We start from the raw sequence: 14,313 nt of genomic DNA, 5'->3' as shown, positions 1-14,313 counted from the left end.
CCACGTCCCCCAATACATCCTACAATATTTTTAGTTGTTTTCCTTCATGTAGAATGAACCTACAAGTGTATAAAGGGTTTATTTTAATTCCGATATTTTCGTCCCATTGACTTGCATTGGGATCGGGTATCGGTATCGGATTGGATTCCGATACTGTGACGGTATCGGCCGATACTTTCCGATACCGATACTTTCCGATATCGGAAAGTATCGCTCAACACTACTCTTCATTGAATGGTTAAAAGCTGCCAGCCAATCAGCGGCTGGCAGGTGATGTCAGTGCGCACATCGCCAGTGTATGATATCATTGTCATCCACCAGCAAGTGCGCACTTGAATTGCGTGGAGGGATCATCGCCGCAGGAGCGTGGCCATGTAAGTAGACAGTTTTTTTTTTTCATTGAAAGCAGCAGGGGGCAGGATGGGAGACACAGGGGGAAGAATAGAGACACAAGGGACAAGAATCCTGTATATATACACTGATGCAATGCAAGGCTTGCGCATCGCTCTCGCATAATTGGCATATAAGGGGTTGACTTATATAAAGCCCCTCTGCTGTATGGTATTGTAGGATGTACAATAGCTATCACTCATGTAAGAAGTGAAATCTGGCATTGTACTATACGTATATTTCTCTGCTGTATCTGTGCATCATGAATCGTGCTATGTGTTAAAGGGGGGCCCACTGAGACTCTTTCGCCCGGGGCCCTCAAAAACCTGGAGCCGGCCCTGCTGCTCACAATTAAAGATGATGCATTGCAGGCAGAGCCCGAGGATATGGATTAAGGAACCATACAGGGGGGTTACACTCAGCCCAGCCTCATGTCTTCCAAACGTGGATTGGTAGGCAATGAGGAGGAAGAACAGGAGCTACTTTCATGTGCTATAGATGGTACTACAAGCACAGCTGTCATACCATCTGTTCAGCGGGGATGGCCTGAGGACAGGGAGGAAGAGGATGAGGATGAAGAGGAGGACAGCATGGTCAATCCTCCTGTTGGTGAGTGCAAGGAAGTCTGTTAGCAGTCTGGCACGCACGGCTGACTTTATGTTGCACTGCGTTTCACGTGACCCTCACATTATAAAAATGTTTGGTGACACTCATTACTGGTTGGTGACACTTCTGAACCCACGCTACAAGCAGAGCTTTCAATCTCTTCTGCCAGAGACAGAGAGGTGTACTAAAATGTTGCAGTACCAGAGGGCCCATGTAGTGGAATTACTTAGAAAATTCCCATGTGAGAACGTTGGCAGCAGACGTCAGTTTGTTGTGCAACCAAGGAGTCCAAGCGAGAGAGACAGAAGTACAATCCAGCTCAGGCAGGGGAACAATGGCAAAGTTCTGGGACAGTTTTCTCAGACCCTCCCATCGTGACGGCACAGAGGCAAGGGGTGCTGTCACAAGAAGTGCAATATTTGGGAAGATGCTTAGGGAGTACCTTGCAGATCGTACAAACATCCTCCGGGATTCCTCTGTGCCTTTTAATTATTGGGTATCCAAGCTGGACACGTGGCATTAACTGGCTCTCTGTGCCTAGGAGGTCCTGGCCTGTCCTGCTGCTAACGTTCTGTCCGAGCGTGTTTTTAGTGCCGCTGGTGGAATTATAACAGATAAGCGCATTCACCTGTCAATTGAAAATGCTGACAGGCTGACTCTTATAAAAATGAACAAGGGCTGGATTGGGATAGACTTCTGTACACCAGTAAGTGAAAACATCGAAACATAACCTCTAATACATTTTCTTTTTTTGGGGAGATGTATACTCATGCACCTCTTTACAACCACACATGGGTATACTCTTCAAGATTTGGTCTGTTTGTTATTATCCTCGTTATCCTCATCCTCATCATTCACAATCAGTAGAACACCAGGGTGAACAGATTCCATGATGCCAAAGTCACAATTTTTTTGTGCAAGGGTGTTTTTATGATACCCGTTACTAATTGGAAACCAAAACAATTGTTACTCCCACAGTGGGAAATGTCATTAAAAAGAGATGTAGGTCTATTATTCCCATTTATTCTTATATTTTCCATTTTCCCTATCTCTGGATAGTCATCTAATGAGGTATACCTCTGCAATAGAAAATAATTCAAAGACTTTTATATTATATTTAATGGCCCTGTCTCTGAGCTGTTGCTAGGGACAAACATATCTCGTTGGACACATTCTGGCTTCAAATCTATGAACCTGTGTTCGCCCCGCCCTTTTGTTATTTACTTTCATCAGTGGATTACCATTTTTAATGTATTTATTTTATTTCATTATGATTTATCTTTATGTCTCCTCATTCTCCACCACTAGATCACCAGGCTTAAGTCTTCTGTGCTACTACAGGCAGTCCAATTTTTGGGCAAGGGTGTCTATGATCCCCATGAAATATTTTAACAAATTTTCCCCCATGGGCAAATGCTTGTCAGGCCATGCACTCCATTACAAGTCTCAGAGACCCACACCCCTAAATTGGGCTTACTTCTTAACTCGGTTTCCTGCAATGTCTCTTCCTTACTTGCCACAAGATGACCAGGGTTAACGTGTTCTGTACTGTTATAGGCCGGTGAATGTTGGCAAGAGGGGCTGTGATATCAATAGCATATTTTTAAAAAAGGTACCACCCATTGCGGAATTGTTTGTTAGTGGAGTGCCCCCACGTTAAGGGCAATGGGGTACTCGGCACCGGGTCCCTCTTGGTTCTGGGGATGTCACGGTGGCCTGACCCGGTCCGTGGCCCTTGTGAGGGGCGTCCAATTAAAGGACTTGTTTGTCTAGTGTTCGTGACGCCACCTGTGGTATTTGGTCAGGGTGACCGACGCTGCTAGGGGTCCGCTGGGGTGATGGAATGGCAGCTAGATGGTGTAACTTCCCACAGATGAAGTATGTCCCCAGGGCTTCCCTTGATGAGTAGATGGTAATGGTGTAGGTCGCAGTAAATGACGAGGACACAGGGTTGCAGTCTCTTTCCCTCTTTACTGAAGGCTTCGGCATCCGCAATCCAGAGCACTGCTAACAGGGCTGGCTGAGACCAGCCGGTCCGAAGGCACATCCAGAGTTCCCTTTGCAGGTGGAAATCAGTAGCCTTCCTACTAGCGCCTGTGTGTTGTAGTACCTCCCTGCTGAGCACCACGGGATAGTCCTCACAACTGTCATGTATGTTTCTGTTCTTTCTCTCCGTCCCCCAGATGATATGGATAGGACGCACCCTTATGACGGGGTAGGCCTGGAGTTATTTTACAGGGACCCTAGAGACGCCCCTCTCCCACAATTGCCTCCGTTGTCTTCATTAGGTGTAAAGGTGAGACAGCCAACCTAGAGTTAACTGCCCTGCCGTAGTTCAGAGTAATGCGTAGAGTCTATTACTTCCTCGACGTTCCGGCCGCTGGCTACGTGCCTCAGAAGGATGCTGCCGATCTTGGGGCACAACTCCTGGTTCTATCTCCTTTGTGCTGTGATCTCATTTCTCACTTCTCCACAATATACTTTGCTTCGTGTCCTTTCTTAGGATGCTGCCGCAATGAGGTGCAGGCATGGCTCCATAACGATCTGTCTCGTGCTAGGCCACTGCCAGGATCCCACCCCTGACAGGGACCTCCCTGAGTCTTCCCAAGCAACTCTCTCTCTCACTAGATGTTACCTGGGCAAAACCCAGTCAGCTTCTCCCTAACTTTCTATCCGACTCCCAGTTTTACCAGAGTGTGAGGAGTGGCCTAATACATAGAACCTTTTGCTCCCCCTGGTGGCCGGAGTGTGAAATTTAGTGTGTGACTGTGATACCTGGTCAGGTGAACTCCTTTAGTGCCATCAGATGTACCATCACTCCCCTTAGCGGCAGAGTGATGTTACTGCAACGACCAGGACTCTGGGGCACTGCACTAGCTCATGCACTCCATTACAAGTCTCAGAAACCCACACCCCTACATTGGGCCTACTTCTTAACTCGGTTTCCTGCGATGTCTCTTCCTTATCTCCGACTACATGACCAGGGTTAACGTGCTCTGTATAGACCACTGAATTTTGGGCAAGGGGGCTGTGATGGCAATAGTTTATTTTTAGAAAAGGTACTCCCCATTGGGGAATTGTTTGTCAGCTCATGCACTCCATTACAAGTCTCAGAGACCCACACCCCTACATCAGGCTTGCTTCTTAACTTAGTTTCCTGCAATGCCTCTTCCTTACCTGCCACTTGATGACCAGGGTTAACGTGCTCTGTACTGTTATAGGCCACTGAATTTTGGGCAAGGGGGGCTGTGATGGCGATAGTTTATTTTTAGAAAAGGTACTCCCCATTGGGGAATTGTTTGTCAGCTCATGCACTCCATTACAAGTCTCAGAGATCCACACCCCTACATTGGGCCTACTTCTTAACTCGGTTTCCTGCAATGTCTATTCCTTATCTTCGACTACATGACCAGGGTTAACGTGCTCTGTACTGTTATAGGCCTGTGAATTTTGAGCATGGGGGGCTGTGATGGCAATAGTATATTTTTAAAAAAGGTACCCCCATTGGTGAAACCACATCCTTGTTGGCAAATACTTCATAACATTTGTGTACCTTAAAGAGATCACTTGAAAATCTCCCTTTTGTGTTGCCTGGTTGCTCACATTGAACACAATACACTTCATATAAATTTGGTAAAGCAATGCTGTTAATTTGGCTCAGTAGTTCATTACAAATATTTCTTTAAGATGAAAAAAAGAGAAAAAAGCACGGAATGCACTCACCAATCTTCTATAAATAGCAGCTTTATTTACATCTTCATGAATAAAACTTCATAACCGGGGGAAGAGAAATGGGGCTCAAGCGAGCAGGAGGAGTCTCCTCCTGCTCGCTTGAGCCCCATTTCTCTTCCCCCGGTTATGAAGTTTTATTCATGAAGATGTAAATAAAGCTGCTATTTATAGAAGATTGGTGAGTGCATTCCGTGCTTTTTTCTCTTTTTTTCATCTTATGGAACAACACTTCCAATGGAGTTGCACCCGTGATCTCCTTTGCTATCGCTGTTTCAAACTAAGTACATACCGGCTTCATAAGTAACAAGCTTTTGGACAGTGCCATTCATTTTTATCTTTTTTTCTTCTTTGTTACAAATATTTCTTTGTCCACTATATTAGTTTCCCTCCTTGAGAGCCATAACTTTGGCTGCATCAAATGGTAAGAGTTCAATACAAAAAGTGATGGGTGAATGCTTGTAGATGCAGAGGACTTAATCAATTTTGGCTGAAATAATTTGTATGAATGAGACTGCATGTTCCTTCTTTCTTCTAGGATAATAAACAGGAATAATAATAAATGCTTTTTTTATCAGTAAAGTAATTATTTGAAAGGATGTCAGATCATTTACTGTGTCTCCAATATTTACTACACAGCCGAACGAAACAGTTATGGAAAATTGAGCATGGTCACAGTTATTTTTAGAACATCTTCACATTTTTGCAGTTCTCACTTTTATTTCCGGAATACATAGTAGCAGCTATTTTTAACATTACTTACCTATAGATACTGGTCAAGAAGATTGTCATGATTATCCAGAGTACTCAATGGGTTAAGCTTAAGTTTTTCTAGAAAGGCTGAATATACATATGATTGCTGTTAATAGTGTAGTACGAATATACAAATGGCGATTTGGAATCCAGATTGAAATATACTGAATGCATTCAGACAATTACATAGCTGCATTTATTGCAAAGCATTTAGAGATGTGACAGACAATGCTCATAGTGACACAATCTTGAGAAATGTTTGTTTATTCACTTCACAAACAGTTCTAAGCTTCTATGTGTCTGTTGTTTGGCATTGTAAAACATTAAGGTTTACTGAACCTCTGCCTGTGGTGGTTTTATCTAAATCCTTGTGGCTTTTTATATTCTAAGGGTTTATGGCTAGTGTTGAGCGATACCTTCCGATATGCAAAGGTATCGGTATCGGATTGGATCGGCCGATATCCAAAAAATATCGGATATCGCCGATACCGACACCCGATACCAATACATATCAATGGGACACAAAATATCGGAATGGTTCCCAGGGTCTGAAGGAGAGGAAACTCTCCTTCAGGCCCTGGGATCCATATTCATGTATAAAATAAAGAATAAAAAATATTGATATACTCACCCCTCTGACGGCCCCGGCTCTCACCGGTCCAAGCGTCTGCCTCCGTTCCTAAGAATGCAGAGTGAAGGACCTTCGATGACGTCGCGGCTTGTGATTGGTCGCGTGACCGCTCATGTGACCACTCACGCGACCAATCACAAGCTGCAACATCATCGAAGGTCATTCACTCCCTGCATTCTTAGGAACGGAGGCACTGCTAAGCGCCAGGGTCCGCCGGAGGGGTGAGTATATCAATATTTTTTATTTTTATTATTTATTTTTTACATGAATATGGATCCCAGGGCCTGAAGGAGAGTCTCCTCTCCTCCAGACCCTGGGAACCATGCGCACCGCACACTTCCGATTCCGATTTCCGATATCACAAAAATATCGGAACTCGGTATCGGAATTCCGATACAGCAAATATCGGCCGATACCCGATATTTGCAGTATCGGAATGCTCAACACTATTTATGGCCCCTCATCTGATGACTCCATAATATCTCAGTTTCATCCGACCTTGAAAGCAGGCCACTTGAAGGACTGGGTGAAGCTAGAGTTACTACATAGTGTAAATCACTATATAAGACCAGAGAAACATGACTAAGACAGATGCCAAAACTGGGGTACCTGTGCATGTACAGTGTACTCATATCTGCATAATTGGGGACATCCATGCAGTGTAGGGAATCTCCCAGCGGTTCTCTGTCTTGGTGTTGCTTCTCTGATATTCCAGACGGATGATGTTTAAAAGCCTCTTAGTGATGGTGTAAGTATACTGTAAGTTCGGACTATAAGACGCACCGGACTATAAGACGCACCCAGGTTTTAGAGGTGGAAAATAGGGAAAAAAATATTTGAAGCAAAAAAATGTCGTAAAATATTTAATACCACGATGAGGAAGGTGCTCACTTTTAGAATCTGAGGTGCTCAGGAGTGAAGAATATATAGTATAAGAAAAACTCCGGCACACTACTCAAAGTTTATTTTAACATGCTCAAAATTTATTTAAACAATCGGGTTTCCCCACTTGGTTCCAGATATAGGGTTTCCAAAAAAATTTGTGTATACTTCTTCAATACATCTTATTTGGACATATATAGTTTCTTTCTCAACGTTTCGGCTAAAGAGCCTTTCTCAAGAGATTAAGTGTCCCTCTGATTTTTGGCCTCTGAATTGACTCCTGCCTTGCGCCAGTCACAAGATATGGAAACTGGAGCAGCCTCCACCTTCAGTTGTTGCACATTATTTGGAGGAACGTCATAAATTAAAGTCAAGCTATTTCTTGTGAACTCTTCATCTTAATCCAGGATTTATGAGTGGCTCTTATGGTAATGAGGATGTTATCCCTGTAGTGTCAAGGGGCACAAGAAATAGCTTGACTTTAATTGATGACGTTCCTCCAAATAATGTGCAACAACTGAAGGTGGAGGCTGCTCCAGTTTCCATATCTTGTGACTGGCGCAAGGCAGGAGTCATTTCAGAGGCCAAAAATCAGAGGGACACTTAATCTCTTGAGAAAGGCTCTTTAGCCGAAACGTTGAGAAAGAAACTATATATGTCCAAATAAGATGTATTGAAGAAGTATACACAAATTTTTTTGGAAACCCTATATCTGGAACCAAGTGGGGAAACCCGATTGTTTAAATAAATTTTGAGCATGTTAAAATAAACTTTGAGTAGTGTGCCGGAGTTTTTCTTATACTATGTAAAATATTTAATAACATACTATTATATGTGGTGTTATTATATATAATAGTATGTTATTATGTTGGAAGCTGCGGGACCAGTGTGGTGTCTGTGAAGTACTATATGAAGACGCTGGAGGGTGAGTATAGGGATGGGGCGCAGGGCTTATATTGAAAGCACCACTCCAGCACTGCAAAATAACACTGGAGTGCTGCTTTAAAATCCCATGGGAGAACTAGAACTCCAAGCATGTCCTGCAGATCCTATGACATGCTGGGAGTTATAGTTCACTAAAGGAGTGGAAGAGTGCTTTATTGTGTTTTGGAAAAACTAACCTCTTAATTGTGGCAGCCAGCCAGCTGTGGTGAGGTGAAAAGCATCCCATGACTGCACACACAGAGCCCTCCCTCTTGTTGCCTTTCCACAGCACAGGTAATGGAAGTCAGCAGATTCTAGTGTTGGAGTCTGAAGGACCTGTGATGATGTCAAGGAGAGGGAGGGCTCTGTGCTGCCATGTGATGCTCCAGCCCGCCCTCTTCTGACATCATCACAGGTCCTCCATGTGCACACTGCACTTCACTCAGCTCCAGCCCAGGAAGGTACCAGCGATCTCCTCTCCCCCGGACCCTGCTGCTGCTGCCTCCTCCTCCCCCGGACACATGGATCTCCCCAGCTGCTGCAGGAATCAGCGCTGAGGAATCCATGTGTGTCGCTGCTTAAGTGCAGTATTCATTTGCTGCTCCCGGCTCACCGCTCAGCTGATAGGTGGGCGGGTAGTAGCTAATGAATATTCACTGCACTTAATCATCGGGACCACAGGGTTTCCCCAGCAGCTGATTCCCGGCAGTGGGGACATTTTTCTGCCTCCTGAAGTGGGATATCATTGCGATCCCACTCGCTGCTGCCCCCCTCCCCACATGCTACATCCCTACCATAAGACGCACCCACACTTTCCTCCCAAATTTGGAGGAAAAAAAGTGCGTCTTATGGTCAGAAAAATACGGTAGTTAATCTTTATATATACTTAATCATTATATGTATTTAATCCAAATATGTACTTAACCTTTGTATGTTAACATATACAAAAGTGTACACACTCATACTATTCAATCATACTATTCCTTGAATTTTGTACTTTGAAATAAAATTGCATTATATTGCAAGTATTAGCCTTCTTTAAAGCCGTATCTGAACCTTAGTGTTAAAAACTTTGCAAATAAAATTGCCACATTCTCCTGTAAATCATTCTGCAAAGAGGGAGCCATCATACCATTAAAAGAGATAAAAAGTTGATCATCCTTCAATGTAGTGCATCCTGCTCTCAACATATATTCGGGATTCCATTACCATTTGAAAACCAAAAAAAGGTTTGACAGCTTAAGGTTTCACGGTACACAATTTTTTATTTTTTTTTTCAAAGTAACTGTCTTCTGTCTCCAATCACGTCATCCAGACTGCATTGTTGGGGTATTCTCAAAAGCTTAACTGAAAACAGACATCATTTTGTGTCACATTAGTAAACTTTATTTATAGTCTTGCAAGGATTTAGGCCATGTGCACACGTTCAGGATTGTTAGCGTTTTTTTCGCGTTTTTTCGCTATAAAAACGTGATAAAAACGCGAAAAAAACCGCTTACATAAGCCTCCTATTATTTACAGGGTATTCCGCATTTTTGGTGCAAATGTTGCGATTTTTTCCGCGAAAAAATCGCATAGCGGAAAAAAAAGCAACATGTTCATTAAAAATGCGGAATTGCAGGGATTCCGCACACCTAGGGGTCCATTGATCTGCTTACTTCCCGCACGGGGCTGTGCACACCATGCGGGAAGTAAGCAGATTATATGCGGTTGGTACCCAGGGTGGAGGAGAGGAGACTCTCCTCCACGGACTGGGCACCATATAAGTGGTCAAAAAATAAGAAATAAAATAATAAACAGTCCTATACTCACCCTCGATGTCTTGCCGCCTCCTCGCACGCTGCCGTTCGGTTTCTGTACCTGGTGTGCGCTGAAGGACCTCGCCGAATGACGTCACTGTCCTGTGATTGGTCGTGAGCGGTCATGTGACCGCTCACGTGACCGTGACGTCACGGGAGGTCCTGTGCGCACAGACCAGCTATACGGAACGGACGCCGGTGAGATGTCTGGGTGAGTATAAGCATTTTTTTATTTTTTTTATTATTTTTAAACATTCTATCTTTTACTATAGATGCTGCATAGGCAGCATCTATAGTAAAAAGTTGGTCACACTTGTCAAACGCTATGTTTGACAAGTGTGACCAACCTGTCAGTCAGTTTTCCAAGCGATGCTACAGATCGCAGGGAAAACTTTAGCATTCTGCAAGCTAATTACGCTTGCAGAATGCTAAAAAAACGCGAAAAAAACGGAAAAAAAACGCAAAAAAAAAATGCGGATTTCTTGCAGAAAATTTCCGGTTTTCTTCAGGAATTTTCTGCAAGAAATCCGCAACGTGTGCACATACCCTTAAAGTGATCTGTTTCACTCGCTTTTGTAGTAGTTCTCTTGGTGGGCAACTTTGTGTAACGTTTGATAAGACCCTAGAGATAAGATAAGAGATAAAAAATCCTTTCCTTTTTTTTCTTGCAGTCAGTTCTCCTTAACTCTGTGTGATTTTATATGTGATTTTTTATTTGAACATTTGAACATTGAGAAATGGATTTGGTAGGGGAAGAATGCACTTTTCTGACATTTGAAAAAACTTTTGGAACTATGCCTTGTTTAACGTCCACCTTCTTACAATGTATGATCTTTGCCTACAGTTTAACAGTTCACTGAATGCTTTTCTTTCTCATCAGAAGATGATTTCAGAGAAGCAACATTATTTTCTTTATCTGATACAATAACAGTCGAAAAAAATATCACGATCTTCAAGTGTTTCAGTGGAGAAAACGCACACTTTGCATGGAGGTGTAATTAACTTTTTTGGCGTGGAAATGCCGTTTACTTTTATATGTTGGAAATCTTGCACTGAAGCCCCATTAATAATCACTTGAGTAGATTAATTTAGACCTTTTATGTCTATCATTGGCGACTTATGGATGTACAAAATGCATATTGTGAAGTGGATTTTCATTGGCCCATCCAGTATGTGGGTTCCAAGGTGTAATCGGGTGCATATGATTGACTATGTAGCAGGGCTGGCCTTGCTGCCAATGTGTAAAACAAAGGAGTACGGAAACACAAAATGAATATTGTGAAGTGGATTTTCATGGGCCAATCCAGTATGTGGGTTCCAAGGCATAATGGGGTGCATATGACTATGCAGCAGAGCAGACATTGATGTCACTGTGTAAACAAAGGAGTACGGGAGTACAAAATGAATATTGTGAAGTGGATTTTCATGGGCCCATTAAGTATGTGGGTTCCAAGGCGTAATGGGGTGCATATGACTATGCAGCAGGGCAAACATTGCTGTCACTGTGTAAAACAAAGGAGTTGGCTTGACGGAGATACAGGCAGGCAGATGGGCATGGCTGGCACTCTGGCAGACAGGTGGGCATGGCTGGCACTCTGGCAGACAGGGCTGATACTCTGGTAGAAAGTGGTATACAGGCGGGTGTATGGAAACAGGTAAGAACCTGTTCAGATTGGAGGGTATATGGAAACAGGTAGGAACCTGTTCAGACTGGTGAATATAAAGAAACAGGTAGAGACCTGTATGGCAAGTTTCTGAACAGAGGTAGAGCAAGAGCAGATGCAAAGCAGAACCACAGGAGGCGGAGCAAGAGCAGAGGAGAAGGCGGAGCTAAGAGCAGAAAAGGAGAAGGTGGAGCTAAGAGCAGAGAAGGAGAAGGCAGAGCTAAGAGCAGAGAAGGAGAAGGCGAAGCTAAGAGCAGAGAAGAAGGCAGAGCTAAGAGCAGAGAAGGAGAAGGCAGAGATAAGAGCAGAGAAGGAGAAGGCAGAGCTAAGAGCAGAGAAGGAGAACGCAGAGCTAAGAGCAGAGAAGGAGAAGGCAGAAGAGGAGGTGGAGCCAAGGGCAAAGCCGCTGGGGGCAGAGCCAAAAACGGAGCAGCTTGAGGCAGAGCCAAGAGCAGAGACGCTGGAGGTGGAGCCAAGAGCAGAGACGCTGGAGGCGGAGCCAAGAGAGAACCGCAGGAGACAACGCCCAGAGCCAGAACCGCAGGAGGCAAAGCCAAGAGCCAGAGGGTGCAGAGCCACAGGTTTTGGCAAGCAAAGTAGAGAGATGCAGAGCCACTGATAGTAGCAAGCAGAGCAGAGAGGTAATGCAGAGGTAAACACAGCAGAGTGAGAATGGTAAACAAACAAAGAAGGAACAGGAATGGACATAGACCAGAGTTCAGAAATAGAAGCAACAGAACACAGATTCAGACCAGGGTACAACGCCCCACTGGGTGGCGCACACAGAGACACAAACAGAACACAGATAAAGGCCTGTGTATTGCAGCCCTCAGAGACAGGAAACAGACACGACCTGACAGCTCAGTAGCAAATGCTCACTGAGGGAAATAGTTTGCTCAGGCATCCTCCAATGGGTGAGGATGCCTTAAGTATCAGAGGCCTCTAGGCTATTGGCCTGGGACACCTTAGGGAGGTGCACACAGTCTCAATAAGAATCCGGAGTTGCTGGCGCTGCCCCCCTATGCACGCAGCCAGGAAGTGTACACAGAGTAAGCGGCCATGGAGCACACGGCATGGAGCCGGCAGCAGACAGATCTCACAGCAAGGCACTGGGTGAGTGAGTTGATGTAACAGGCAGGTGGGGGATGGAAGGCCATGCAGTGATGCTGGCAGGGTTGTTACAGTACCCCCTTCTTTACGCCCCCTCTTCTTCAAACCCATCAGCATGATCTTTAGAAGAAGAAAGGGTCCACTCACAGTCCAAGTCATCATAACATTTTTAGGGTAGAACCAAGCAGACGGGTCACCAGAAATCACAGATAGCAAAGTCTCTTTATGCTCAACGGGGTTAACTTCCTCAATGGGCTGGACCCCTTCCACCAGGTAGATAGGAAGCAGGAACTTGGATGATACTGACTTGATATCTTCACCAGCCGGCCACACGGAAGCTGAGGGAACTCTCATAGGATACATCTTCTGCCCGATATCCAAAAACAAACTGTTAGGGCTAGCGGAATGCACCAAATGGATATAGAGACTTTATTATAATATATGAGTTCGCAGCCCGGGGTCCACCGTGCAGGAGAACCTGCTGCTAGCAAATGGCGGAACTAAATGGCGGTATGAGCTACCTCTGTTACTTCACAGAGTAGCCGTGAACTCAAAGCACTGTGCCCTGTTAAACTTCACAGTGGCACAGGCTAACTACCCAAACGAGAGCAGTCAGTGGTCATGCATGCACACAAAACTCCTCGCCGGAGGTGCCAGCGTGCTAGGGCCTTATTTCAGCCAGGTCCCTGAATACTCAAACACACAAACTCCTCGCCGGAGGTGCCAGCATTCTAGGGGCTTATTTCAGCTGGGTCCCTGAACACAATCATACGTGACCACACTGGCGCAAAGTACAACATAGAACAATACTAGCGCATGGCCGTGCGAGCCTTAAATAGTTGCAGCACCTACAGGACCTTCCTAGAAGGACCAATGAGAGGCTCCCACAGAGCGTGAGCACCTACAGGGCCTTCCTGAAGGACCAGTGGCCTTAGCTGCAGTGTCTGATCATGTGACCCTTGATCTCCACTGAGAGATCTTACTCTGGGCATGCTCAGAACGAGAAAAGCAGGACTTAGTCCCAGAAGCGTCTGCTCGCTGCTGCCCAGCACTGACTTCAATGGCAGAAGCAGGAAAAGCAGCAGTAACTCTCTGAACAGAGTCAGACTGAGCGAGACGCTGGGACCGATGTCTCTGCTGAGCAGGCTCCACTGCGGCAGGAGAAGAATGGGAGACCGCAGCAGAGATGGCCCAAGATTCGCCCTGTGCAGAGGCGGGAACTCGACCCCTAACACAAACCTTCAGGTAGCAGAGATGTTCTAGAGTATTGAACACAGGAAAAATCATTAGAGCTGAGTGTGGCGAACAACAACTCCACCGGATCAGAAAAAAACTGAGAGGAAAAAACTTATATTTTGGATTCTTCACCAACCGGCCATATGGACAATGAAGATACCCACATAGGAACCATCTTCTGCCCATTATCCAGAAGAAAACGTCCAAGAGGCGGGGGTGTTTCCATGAACAAGTTACAAGTATAGTCATTAGAGTTGTGTGGAGAGATTGTCACCTCTTCCCCATCTTTGGTGACGTCAGCACACCTTGACTCGATGACTAACAGGTTACTGTAATAGTCACATAAGACGTGTGGAGAGATAGTCACCGCTTCCCCATCTTGGGTGACGTCAGCACACCTTGACTCAATGACTAGCAGACCAGCTGAAGAAGACGACACAGTTGACTGTCTTTGACGCATGGGAACCAGACACCTCTCACGACTGGGTAAATTCAAACGAAGCATTTTGCAGGAACTCTTGACCAGAGCGGGTGTTAGAGTCCTAGGCTCAGAATGACCCATGGGCATATCAGACATCATACGGAAGAC

This window comes from Ranitomeya variabilis, chromosome 3, assembly GCF_051348905.1.
Source record: "Ranitomeya variabilis isolate aRanVar5 chromosome 3, aRanVar5.hap1, whole genome shotgun sequence".
Classification (NCBI taxonomy): Eukaryota; Metazoa; Chordata; class Amphibia; order Anura; family Dendrobatidae; genus Ranitomeya; species Ranitomeya variabilis.
Note: the sequence above shows the minus strand (reverse complement) of the source record.